The 13,657-nt window shown below is 36.0% G+C and overlaps 1 pseudogene; it reads right to left on the bottom strand.

Annotated features, from left to right (window-relative positions):
- LOC122360817 overlaps nt 1-13,657 on the bottom strand; it is a 92,216-nt pseudogene that overhangs the window by 65,997 nt on the left and 12,562 nt on the right.

The following is a 13,657-nucleotide window of genomic DNA, read 5'->3' as shown; positions in this document are numbered from 1 at the left end:
GTAGGAGAAGGATTTTGTCTCAAATCAGTTATATGAAGGACCCTTTACTTCTAATCTGTTTCAGAAGATGAAGTGTTTACAGACAGAGCTGCTTCATTACAGTAAGAAGATATATTGTTGTGACACTGCTGTACTCTGTCAATTTTGTGTCAGTTTCCCTATTGTGAGTGCAAGCGACAGAGAAAGAATAAAGGACGTGGATAGATTGTTAGTGACATGTCTAGGGACATGTCACCACTTCCTACAAAATTGCATTCACTGTCTGCATTCATTATCTTTATTCCCCAGTTTTATTTATCAAATGATTGGAGATGAACTTATCCATCCAGAGCTTCAATTTTTAACCATTATAAAAGATATTTCCAACTGACCGAAGACCTTTGAGTTCTTGATTTGCTCCGCTGGGCTGTGTAATTACAGAGAGTAAATAAGAGTCATACCGGCTAAGCTGCGATAGGTTGAATCGCCGTCTTCCGATTCACTCTCTTGGCTGTTCTGTTTCAGAGCAGCCATAACGTCGCTCACTCATTTTCTTCTGTGGCAGCAAATACACTCCAAGTATGACATTTTGCATATATTACGCTCAAACAAAAACAACATCGATTTTGTAGGCCTATAGCAACTTTTGAGTTCAAGTCAGTTCAAAGAAAACTAAATATTTAATTACAATATTTAATTACAGTTTTACTATGAGAGTAAAATATTAGGTAAGGTACACTATAGGCTACTTTGAAACCCATTTTACTTATTTAATTTGAAATTTTGAAGTGAAACTGGACTGTTCACAAAAATGGCAGGTAGAAATTTTCATCAAGAGGATTGGTTAAAAATAAATAAATAAATAAAATAAGAGGCCTTGTTCACCTCATCAGAAAAGAAAGTGTTCAGGGCACTGCATTGAATGAAAAACTATGAGCATTCATGAATATGTTAAACATGCATAACATTTTGAATGACAGTGAATTTTTCTCATGAAATGCTCTACTTCTGACACACATAGTACTGTACAGCTTCTGATTACATTGTATAGTTTTTCGTATATTATAGAGAACATATTATTTATTCTCTTTCAGCTACAGTTAACACTTTATTTTGATAGTCCACTTTAGACAACCTACTAGAAGTAAGTAACTTTGCAACTACATGTTAACTAGAAGTCATTAGAGTATTAGTAGACTGTCTGCTTAATATCCTCTAACACTTTATTTTGATGGGTCCATAGCATACTGACTATGAGAAACTTTGGAAGTATCAACTTATTTTACTAACCTGAACCTACCTTAACAGTGTACTCTAAGTTAGTTGAGATATAGTTACAAAGTTACTTATAATTAGGAGAATGTCTAAAAAGTGGGCTATCAAAATAAAGTTCAATCAACTATATTCTTTTATTTATTCTATTTTTAATGTTGTTTCATTTTCCTGAATGTCTGTTTAGCATGAGTGGCTATTTACAGTATATAGTGTTCACACCACGTTTACAGTAAATATCTAGTTTAAGTGTATACAGTCATAGATGATATCCACAAAAAGTAATAAGCTATTTGTATTAATGGTGTGCATAGTTCATAGTGAAAAACTGGCATCATGTTTGGCCATTTGTGTGTATGTGTATATCTCTTAAAAGTTAATTAAGTCAAATAGCATTAATGAATGAAAACAAACCTTGGATATTCTCTCCTTGCTCCACTGTCCAACTCCTTTACTGACACTGACCACACAGTCCACAGCTCTGTTCAAGGCTTGCTGAACCTCATCTAACCCTGGAACCATGATGATGTTGGGGATGGCTAAACACCTCCACCTAAAGATTGGCTGCTGCCCACTTCCCTTCTGCCGACTTGAAGAGTCTGCTTCTGCTAAAATGGAAGTGAAATTTAAAGGGTTAGTTCATCCAAAAATTTTAATTACTTTTCCCTTAATGTCCTTACAAAGTCATAAGATTTTTGTTCTTATGTCTGCTTAATATCTGCCAGCTCTTTAAGCCTTAAACATAAGCATTGTTTAAGTTCAGTACAAAACACGGACATGCTGAATGTGAACAATACCTGATTAAAAAAAATACATTGATGAGGAAATAACACACATGCTCTGTGGTATTCTACAAAATTATTGTTGAAAAAATTCACAAAGAAAGTCACATTAACCGTTATTTGGCAAAATCAATCTTTTCAATACGAATCCACTAAGTTTAAGAGTTTGGTGTGAGGGTCAGTGTGATTTTGCACATCTTCAAAAGGAGCCGTGTAGATGTGTTGTGCAAAATATCAAAAAAACTGCTTGGTTTGAAAGCAGCTTTTGCGTGAGCATTCCTGCTTTAATTGGTAACAGTCAATAGGCCTATTTGCATGCAAAATTCCACTGAAATTGTGCTAATGTGAACACAACTTAAGAAAAATGTAACTCTAACTCGATTAAAAACCCTTTATGAATAAACCAAGAATAAATAAATTAGCAGTCAAACCATTGAAGGAAGTGACTTTACAAACCCAGGAAATGCATCAGTGATGTTGCATGGATGCGTTTGCGCAGAGTCTCCAACGTGTTACTGGTGTGGCGTAGTAATGCATCCACATTTAGATGGTTAAAATGAGACAGTAGCTCCTTTGCCTCCTCTTCCATCAACTTCATCAGATCCTTCTTCTTCTTCTTTCTAATCATTGGAGAAGAGGGGGCCGACACTAGGAGCCATGGTGCTACGTGACAACAGACTGACCCTCAGATTTACATTCCTCCTCTTTGGATAAATAAAACAAAAATGATCACAAAAATGATACAAAAAGCTACGATGGATTAATAAAGCCTAGTCCTGCACTTTCTTTGGTTTTCAGTGCGTTCGCATATATGAACACTTTTCAATAGTGATAGTAAAGATTTCCAGATCAATCCTTTCACACTGAGGGCCACTAGAGGAGATTCACTGATGCATTCACTAGCGCTCAAGGATATTTTTTTTCTTTTCATTTGAAATTATGCTTTCATCTAAAGCTAATTGCATTTCATTTAAAAATAATTTAAATGATCATTTAAAAAAAAAAAAAAAAGCTCATTTCTGGTGCCGACTTTGGATGATGAACATCAGCTCTTACCATCACTATCCATCTGTTCCACTTTTGCTCTCTGTCCTGCTCTCACCCCGATCTTCTTCCTTCTGCTCAAATTCCAGTAGCATATTAATCAGCTCATTGGCTGCCTCCTCCACCAATGAGCTTTTGGTATGCAGCATTTGGAAGCTCCTTTGATCACAAAGCTCCTAAAATAGAAAATAAATTGAGTGAGCATGATCAGACTGATTATTTCTTCATTCGAAAACATTACTGGTGTAGTCAAAACAAGAAATGAGGTTGTTAAAAGATGTAATAGCAAATGTCAGCAGCAACAAGTTGCAAAAAATGCATCTTGTAACGAAAAAGTAAAAAGCCATTATGTTTGCTTTATCTGCAGACTGGTTTATCAGAATTCAGTCCCAAAACATGTTTTCTTTAAAAATCTGGCATGCATTCTAACCAAATGAACAGCTCTACCTGCTTGGCCGTTTTTAAATAAAAAGACTTAAAGTGAGTAAAACTATTTTTGCTGTCACATTAAAATTTAAACTGAGATTCCAACTAAGTGAATTGGTATCTATGAATTTATAGAAATATCTCATCATAACATTTTTGTTTAATCTGCTGTAACCGCTGTCAGTATTAGGGGTAGTTGCTTATGCTTATTTACAAAAATATACAAATTCATACAAAATCACCACCTCGTAATTAGTTTTCTAAAGAGATTGGGGATGTAAGAGCCCTATAATTTCACTGATCTGATTTTATATATTTTAGTAAGTGGAATTGATTCTGCCTCAAAATCCTCTCAATCCTTTGAGAATATGACATTTTTTATACATGTGTATACCTTTGTGGTCTGTACAAACTCCTCACAGGTGCATGGCTCATCTTCAGGCAACATACACAGCGTAGTTGTGCTCATTTCCTGGAGAACAGCATCAATTCTAAACTCCACCAGGTCATTCACTCTTTGCAGCAGAAGCTCAAGGTCCTCTGTGAACAAGGAGAAATAACCCTTTCATTTCAAATATCCAATCATATGGGGCCCATTTACAAATGTCTCAGTGTACACAATAAGGCTGTGGGCATCCCTTTGTCCACACTAATGCTTGTTTCTGAATGGCAGTAAATCCTAACAGGCATATTCCTGCATAAAATAGAAAGCCTTCCAATAAGAGAGGAAGCTGTTTTAATAGCATTGTACGGACCAGTAGACATTAAACGTTCAAAAAGTATATAATTGGATGTCCATATACTAAACTTGTGTGATCATGTGATCAGGGAGATGATCTGTAAAGTGAAGTCTCTCACCAAGTCCAGTAGTGATTCGATTGAGGTATTTGTCTATGTTTAGAGAGGTCCAGCTGAGGATGTCAGACCGGGCAGGATGGCCTCATCTACTTTAGTCACATGTGGCATGAGCAATTGTTCAAAGGCTGGCTGGATCTTAGACCTCACCCTGGAGTTCTCTCTCACCATCAGCTGAAGCAAGGAACAAATAATACAACAGCACACAAGCAAAGAAAAAAAAAACAATACAGAATATCAATGAAAGAAAACATTAATAACACTTTCACACTGTATGCATGTGCTTATTTGTGAATAAAAGCCAACATTTGCATAAAATAAAGATTTTGTCTCTTCAGAATACTTGAATTGAATTCAGATATACCTGAAGTTTATTGTAGTTCTTTTTTAAAACATCCTTTTTCTGCTGCAAGATGGCTGCAAAAGGTGGAATCTCCAGGCCCATTCCTAGAATGCAGTCTGTTTCTCGAATCTGGGTCAGAATCTGGGGGTCAAAGTTAACATACAACTCCCCGGTTTCTGGACTCTTGACGAGCAAAGAGGCTCGCAGGCCAACTTTAACTGCTTCAACCTACAGACAAGTAGATGAATACGATTGCTTGTTTTGTTAAAAAAAAAAAAAATTACATTCAATTGTATATCTGTAAAAATGACCAGAATTGATTTCTATAAAAATATATATTCTATAAATATAAATTTGAAAAGGTCTACAATCTTAAAAGAGGAAAAGTATAATATATAAATAAATGAACAATAAATGAGTCATTAAAACAGTTCTTATTTTGACTCTACAAGACATCTGACCTGTGCCATCCAGCTCTGATGATAAAGCACCTCAAACTCTAGCAGCACCTTGGCCACCCGGTTGTAATTACGAATGATGGGTTTGGCATCTGGGGTGCTGAGTAGCCCAGGCATCTGCTGGAAGAGATCCATGGGCTCCTGGATGCAGCTGTACAGCTGCCGAGCCCAGAAGGATCTTCCCTGAGATCGGAGGGAGATCTGGAGCAATGGGAAGTCTGTCTTTTGCTTGGTGTAAATTCGAGAGATCATCTCAATGTCCCTCCAAAGTTTTGCAGAATTTTCCGGTACTTCTCGCTGATGCCCAAGTCTGGGATGTCAAGCCTTGTGATATGTTTACAGTTGTAAAAAAAGAAGAATTTTAACTAAATGTTGTTCTTTTAAACATTTAAGAAACAAGTCAAATGAACCTTAAAAATATATAATTTCTACAAAAATATTATGCAGCACAACCATTCACTACTATTATAATAATAAATGTTTCTTTAGCACCAAATCAGCATATTAGAATCTGTGAAAGATCATGTGACCAAGAACAACAGAATAATGACTGCTGATAATTCAGCTCCGCATTAACATTTTAAAATTAAACTGAAAATTAAAATTAATTTCACATTATTACTGCATTTTTGCTCACAATAAATGCTGCAAAAGAAACATAATTCTTTTTATTCTTCTTTTCTTAATATGTGCTTTATAAGTACTAATAGACAGCCAATATACATGTATACATTTTTTTAATTATAAAAAAAAAAAAAAAATAGACACCAATCCTCACTTGCATATATTCTACATGGCCATATTCTTAATCGTACCCAGTGCTAAACTTAACAACTACCTAACTGACTATTACTAAGAAGTAATTAGATTTTACTGAGGCAGAAAAGTCATAGCTAATGGATAGAATCAACCCTTAAAATAAAAGAGAGGTGAAGAAAATACCTTTCAAATTTCTTGAGCACATATAAAGCCCTCTCAGTATTTTGAATTCTGTCAAAGGTGTTGTCCATGAAATTTCTCAGTTGGTTCTAGAAAGAAATAGTTATAGTAAGTATAATAAGATATTTTATAGCGATAAATACAAAACTGAAAATGTACTTACATGAAGTTCACTGGTTTGTTTACAAAATTCATCATAGTCTGATCAAAGTCTGTCCTTCTTTGGTCCAGAAAACTGTACTGTTTTTTTCTTCATGGTCAACACAATGGCCTGGATATACAAAGCACAATATAATCACTAACACATAATAGTTTAACACTAATAACACACACTTATTTATTTATTCAACCACATGTAGTTCAAGATTGTTTGTTAATTGGCATATGGATCATAAAAAGAAATGTTTAAGAATACAGCTTTTTTAAATAACAAACCCAGCTGTAAACTTCTGAACTCCGGTATGGACAGTAAAAAGTCCATAAAAGTGGACTATACAGCTCGTGCACTATCGTCGTCCGAAGCCACGTGTTCCTTAGAACTATTTAAAGCTGCAGTCCGTCAATTTTAATGTTAACCATTGTGAATTGGGCTTAAGGTGATAGTTTTGAACACTGGTTAATAACGTGCTCGCTTTAATATTGATTTTGATCATTTTTAACCAAAAAAATTTCGCACTGCAGCTTTAAGTATCCAGGCTTGGAATGACACAAGAGAAGGTAATACATTAGGATAGTCATTTTTGAATGAGGTATTCCTGTAATGCCTTTTAACGGAACAACGAACAGATCTTGTACCAAAAGCATTCCCAGTTGGAAAGACAAATATTCAGTAGTTTGCTACACCAGCACTGAGGCTGTGTGTACCAGAACACCTTAAATGCCCACAGGAGCAGTTTGTTGTAAAATATTCATCGACTCCTACAGACTGTCAACTTTCACAAAGAACAGGAGTTAGCGATAGATCTTTATCAGCTTTTGTTCAATTATTCAATACTCCTGGAGCATGGAGTCCTCTGAGTCTGAACTTTGTTTCCATGGACACAAAAACGAGAGTGAATAAATAAACTTGGAATAAAGAGATGCAATGAATGTTAATGGACTCACAGTACGATATTGCTAGGTTAAAGCTACAGGTAACATTTGCCCTTTAATGCAAATCCAGGACTGACCCGCCAACTTAAACCTAGGCCTTAATGATTTTTAAATAAACCACAATACTGATCAGCGTAAAAGGGCAATTTTTACTTCTGAATTGAGGCTTTAGTTTCCATGCTGGTTAATGTGTCGTGATGAGACATGCATTGTGTTAAAACAGGTTATTCCTTTACATTTACCTCCCATTTCCCCAGCATATCTGCAGTCTGTCCGTGGTAGGCAGCAGAAAGAACAAATACCGCTTAGTCCATGTTAACAATACTTACTCCAGTCAGAAAAAACTAATTATACATATAATCAAACCTGAATTAAAATGTTTTATGCAAACGCAGTTGTATACAGGTAAAGCAAAACAATATTCATATAATTTTTTTATCATTCTGTATATTCTTACAAGACTGTCCATCCAAATATGAACATTTTGTCATCATTTACTTACCTTGGTATCTTAAAAAATTGGCAAACTATAAACGTCCTTCTGTGAAAAAAGATATTTTGAAGAATGAAGAGTTTCAGTTGCCATTGAAATCCTATTCAAAAATACGCTAGAAGTCAATGGTGTTTGGTCATCACCATTCTTCTTAAAACATCTTCGTTTGTGCTCAGCAGATGGAGGAAATGCATAATGCTTTGGAACAGCATGAGTAAATGATGACAGAAAGTTCATTTTGGGTGGAATATCTATTAAATATTACGGAATAACATGTAACATTTGTAGTGAATTATCTAAAGCCAGCCTACGTTACCAGTATTCACCCTATGAGACTTACACATTGCCATTATTAACAGTACATTGCAATGATTTTAGTATATTCTAATTATACTCTGAGTGTATAATATGCTTCTTGTGAATATCTTACAATGACCACACAGACTGCACAGAGGAGTTTGACAACCTTTCATTAAATCTTAGGTTGTGCAATTGTTTTAGTTCACTAACAAATGCCTCATTCAAATGAAACATCTATAGGCCGCTAAAGAAGGCAACCTATCCTTACTTCAGTAATTACACTATTATCTTCTGGGAATGTTCTTTTGTCTTCTGCGCAAATCTAAAAATAGACCACCCTGATTACTACGTCATGGGCATGATACCTGAAATCTGGTTGCCATGGTTTCCAGTCCCTCAATTTTGGAGTCCTGCAGGGCATTGTAGGTGGTAATGGTGCTAAACATGTTTAGAATTTTGTTCAGCCGCCGTTGAAATGTGTCAAACTTGCCAAAGATGTACATCTCGCTAAAGTCAAACTGGCGCTCCGAGGGATTCTCCTCCAGTTTCTGCTTGGTTTTTTGGAAATATTTCTGGTATTCCTAAAATATTAAATGGAAAGATTTGTGTTTACAAGTTATTTATCTGGTAAACACTTTTCTCTTAAATATATACTCAAAATTTTAAATGTAATATTGATCTACTATTCCACCACCTATTTGTTGTTGTCTTGTATTGATTTTTCTCTAAAAGGTATAAAGGTTAAGTGTTGTGTTTAATAGACACACAAAGAAATGCAAACAAACGGACAAGTAAATAAAACAAATGTGAAGCTTGCATTACAAAATTATAAATCATTAAATTAGTAGAAAAAATTTCAGCTGTGGAATTGTTTAAATTATCCATTTAGAGCTATTACATATTTAAAGTCAGTATTCATGCTAGCGCATATAATATTTATGTTGTCTAGTTATGTGTTCCTGTTGTGTTTATCTTTGCCTACCAGTGATGAACACCAGAGCCTTGAAGCTTAAAATATGTGTCGTTGCAAAATGTGATAGAGAAATGTATAAGAATGAAGCTGTGGGTGAAGGTTAAGTGTTGTGTTCAAAGACAGCGTTCAGCAGACATGCTCGTAGAACTTTTTTTTCTCTATTTGTCACTTAAATCTTTTTTTACTTGTCGTATTAAAGGCCAAGGAAAATGTAACACGTTTAGCCTTTTAAGAAATGCTGTGGTATCTAGACCTTGATCGGTATATATAAGCACATCCTCCAGCTAAATGTCGCATTGTACCTGATTCAAGCGAATAGCAGCTTTAAGCTTCTCAGATACCACTTCCTGTGGCTGATCCCATATGGTTGCTGAGCCGTTGTTTTGTGATATAGGCCTTACAGGCAGTGATCATTTGATTTGTAACCTAAGGAGAAAGATGATGTTCCAGTATAAAGTATTAAGCTTGTGAAATTAAATTTGGTTATCTTGGATGTCACCTCACTCTTACCTTGACAAAAAGGAGGTGATCTTCTCTGAGGTGTTGTAGTAACGAGAGATGCTATGGATCATACGTGATTGCGTTTATAAGACCAGGAATAGCTTCTACCATGGACACCTACATAAAAATGAACAAAGAACACAGTAATATCACAGAGTGGAATAAACTCTGCATAAAGTACTCTATCTAACCAGTTATAACACACTGCTATAGGTTATTTAGGGCATTATATATGTCCCTGAATGGCACATTTATTTCTGTGATATTACAGCAGTTCTTTTTTATGCACCAGTTTCGATAGCTGCTAACCAGTGAATATTAATTTTTCTGAGCCAGTCGTATTATTTTGCCCAATATATCAATACCTTTTGCTTGCCCAGTTTCCTGTTATAAAATTCAAGAAGTGACTGTTCACTTATTGCCCAGTATATATATATTAACCCTAACCCTAACCTTCTTTTGAAACCTCCACCTCCCGCAGCTCCACCTGTCTGGACTGCTAATGTTTCCACATTAGTCGCATTTTTACTGTCACTTCCAGGGCTTGATCGGGGTTTCTCTGGGCCAACAGAGAGGGTTATTTCATAGCTGGCCAGATCAGGCTAAAGGAGTGGTTATGAATAAAGCCAGAGAATTCTGTGCGTCTGGAGAGCATCAGAACATCCATATAGTTTATAGCCATACCACCAGCATTAAAAACTTTTAAAATAATTTTGCAGTATCAGCGTATCTTAAAAGCTCAGAGAAATGTGTGTGTATCTACTGGCAGTTGCAATTCACTAATTGACTGCAATGGCAAAAAAAAGCAGTCTAGCCCACCAAGGCCAACTACACTAATATTGTCATGTCCACTAAAATGCTGAGACTATTCTGAAAAATGAGTATGAAAAAAGTATGATTTTATTTTTATTTTCTGAATATTTCTTTTATTTTTATAATTCAGAATACGCCTTACAGGGGTTGCTGTTGTACAGCAGGTCACAGAACTTCTCAAAAGGGTGTACAGGTACTTCACATTGTCTTTGGCCTCATTTGCCGCATCAGTGATTCTGATGTCTAGTTCCCGCACAAACCTGGGAGACAAATAATTTAGGGGCTGAAAATTAGGCCTAGTTAAACAGCTCAATCAAGGACTTTACTGAACTGAAAATGTGAAAATGAACTGAAAATGAAAAAGGAAACAATATTTTCCTTGTTGTTTCCAAAAATAAATTAAATTCTTAAACAAATTGCCCTCACGTTTATATGGTAAGATAAAATGCCCCAGTCTCCTTCACCAAACATCGAATAATGATATATAAATATAAACCTTCAACTAACCTTAATCAGTTTGGACTTGGCTATAATTAGAACCCCCAGCACCGCTTTGACCTCAGGGCTCTTCAGCTGGTCCAGCAGGTAGTTGAAACGGGACATGCGTTTCTTCCAGTGATCAAGCTCTGCCACGAGGACCCAGATCGTCTGCCTCTCTTTTCTTAGCTGGTCACTCTCTGCAATGACCTTCAGAGCACAAGACAGTGTGGTTGAAAACATATAAACAACCTCACGAAGAAGTAAAAAAAATTGACAATTTCACAAGCACACCAACTCATATAATAGATTTAAAACCTGTTCAATCTGTTTGATCCATGTTTTCATGCAGGCTTCGATCTTCTCCAGAGCTTCTGTGCTATTGGCCACAGCTGTGTAATCTGAAGGGCCTTTTAATGTTTTTCAAGTCAAATGTTTCACATTCTTTGAGGTTCACCTGAAATATCAGACAGTTTTCAGAGATGTTACTTTGGGTCAGAGATATTTTAGCATCCTGAATGTTAAATTACAGATTTAGGCTAAATACAAATGGAGTAATAGTTTTTACTGTGTATTGCAAGCAAGTAGATAAATAAATACACTATACCTATATATATAGTGTATACACTATATACACTATATATATATATATATATTATTTTAAGCTGTAAAGTAGCCTAAATGATGCATTTTGAGTAATTTCAGGTTACCTGAGTTACCTGCATTACAATCTTATGACATAGAAATTCAAAGCTAAGTAACTATAACTCCAAATAAAAATGCAAAAATATCGTGGTACAATAATATTTGAAAGAATGTGCTTTTTTAACTAACCCTACCCCCACACCCAAACTAAAACCCACTTCCCAATACAATATAGGACATCGTAAAATAGGATATCGTAAATCCAGAAAAAGAAGGATCTTGAAAGCTGAAAAAGATTGAAAGAGAAAACTAACTTAGAATTTCCCAATATTTCATCTGCCTGACCAAATCTACCATCCTATTCATTTTTGGCTGGCTACAAATCAATATAGCACTACATGGAGTGTGTCAGTGTCTGAATCCTTAGAAGTGTGTTTATGTTACTGTAGAAGTGTGCCTCTTTCTCTTTGTCCTTTTGTATTTGTGAGACCTTTTCCTGCAGGCTCTCCTGTGCCCCCAGCTAAACACAGAGACAAAGCTGTCCAGAGAGCTAATAAAGTCTTGCTTGACAGCCTGAGCCTGGGGGCTTGCTAGCTCTCCCCAGCCGTGGTTCATCTTCCTCAGAGTGGGGATGAAGATCTCTGACAGCAGCTGCTGCCCACGGCTCTTCAGCAGACCAACACCCGTGGTGTCCCAGCATGTTAAAGTTCACATCCTATAAGAGAGCAAACAGAGGGGGACAGGATGATACCATGCACAAGAAGAAGAAAAAAGAGAAGAAGAAAGAAGAAGAAAAAACTGTACTAAGACATAGCGAACGGGTTTACTCACAGTTTGTTGAGTTAAAACAGTAATGTCAGGATTTTATGACGAACTTGAGCACAACTATTTTGCTCATGATCCTAATGAATATGCATTTATAGGAGAAAATTTATGTCAGGAGAACATTAAAATACATAATTATTACTTGCCATTAAAAAGGATGTCTTAAAGCAGGCAGTAATTTGTGCTACTCTTGGTAGATTTCACTGGTCATTATGCAAATAATCTAGCTGTGTTCTTTAATGTGTGTATTGTCAGGTAATCTCTTGAATAATTCTCCTCTCCCATTGGTGCTTTCATGGAATAGCGCTCTAACAATCTGGCCTAGTATTGGGAGATACAGACTAAAACTGAAAAGGTTGTTTTCGTTTTTTTGACACAGTCTGCAGCATTGTTATAAAAATATAATCACAAACTATCAAACTCACACACTTTTTGGGCCCATAAATATCCAAACTGCATTATTTTAACTTGGTCTGCTGAAAAGCTTTAAAAATTAATTGTAGGAAACCAATACATTGTCAAATGTATCCAAAAAATGTAGCCAGGCCAAGGAATACTTTACAGGAAAAAAATAGACACAATCCTTATATTGACATAGTTACTTGGAGAGAATCTCCTGGAAAAACCTTTTCACACATTCTCTTGATTCTGCTTTTACCCTGTGGATATTCTCTGATGTGATAGGCTTGGGAGGTGTTTGCCGGGTGAAAAATACACAAATTCCATTGAGGGCTACATCCGTGCCTTCCGTCACTAAAGATCTTTTGGCTTTCTTACTGCTGGCGAATCACTGAGGAGGACACGGCTACAAAAACACAAAGACAAATGGATCTCATTACGCGTATTGTTTGACAGTAACGAATTGAAGCGAGAATCGGCATCAGGAATATTGTAGCAAAAGCGTTCAGATAATTGCAGCATTACTAATGATTACCTATTTTCACAAAAAAGATTGACAGGTTTTACTAACTTGCGTCCACATGGCTCTGTTTCCTGGTAGTATAAAATGAAGGTGGTGAAGGCCGTTGGCGAAAAGAACTGTTCTATTGGATTCAATCTGAAACATCAGTGATAATATTGTTGGATAAAGCATGAACAATTCACGCAGTGCTTTCAAAACTAAATTAAGAATGTTAGAAGTGTGTGTGTGGAATATTGTTAACCTAAGGTGCCTCAGTATCGCATCTTCCACTTCAGCTTTCTCCAGGCTCCACACACTGAGGACACAATGCTAAGAACATGGTCATGTCTGCTGTCCAGCTGTGCTCTCTTTGGCCTCACGCTCTTCCTTCAGCTTTTTGCTGTGTTACATAAATCACACCCACTTTAGCATGGACATTTGATTATTTTGCACCGACATGCATTGACGCATGGTCTATTAATGTCAAAATGGATAGGTTTAACTTGAGTCGCTCTAATTTACTTGGAGTGTTTTTAACT

The sequence above is a fragment of the Puntigrus tetrazona genome, chromosome 16 (genome assembly GCF_018831695.1).
Source record: "Puntigrus tetrazona isolate hp1 chromosome 16, ASM1883169v1, whole genome shotgun sequence".
NCBI lineage: Eukaryota > Metazoa > Chordata > Actinopteri > Cypriniformes > Cyprinidae > Puntigrus > Puntigrus tetrazona.
The sequence above is the reverse complement of the archived record's forward strand: the minus strand, read 5'-3'. Positions and strand labels throughout refer to the sequence as shown.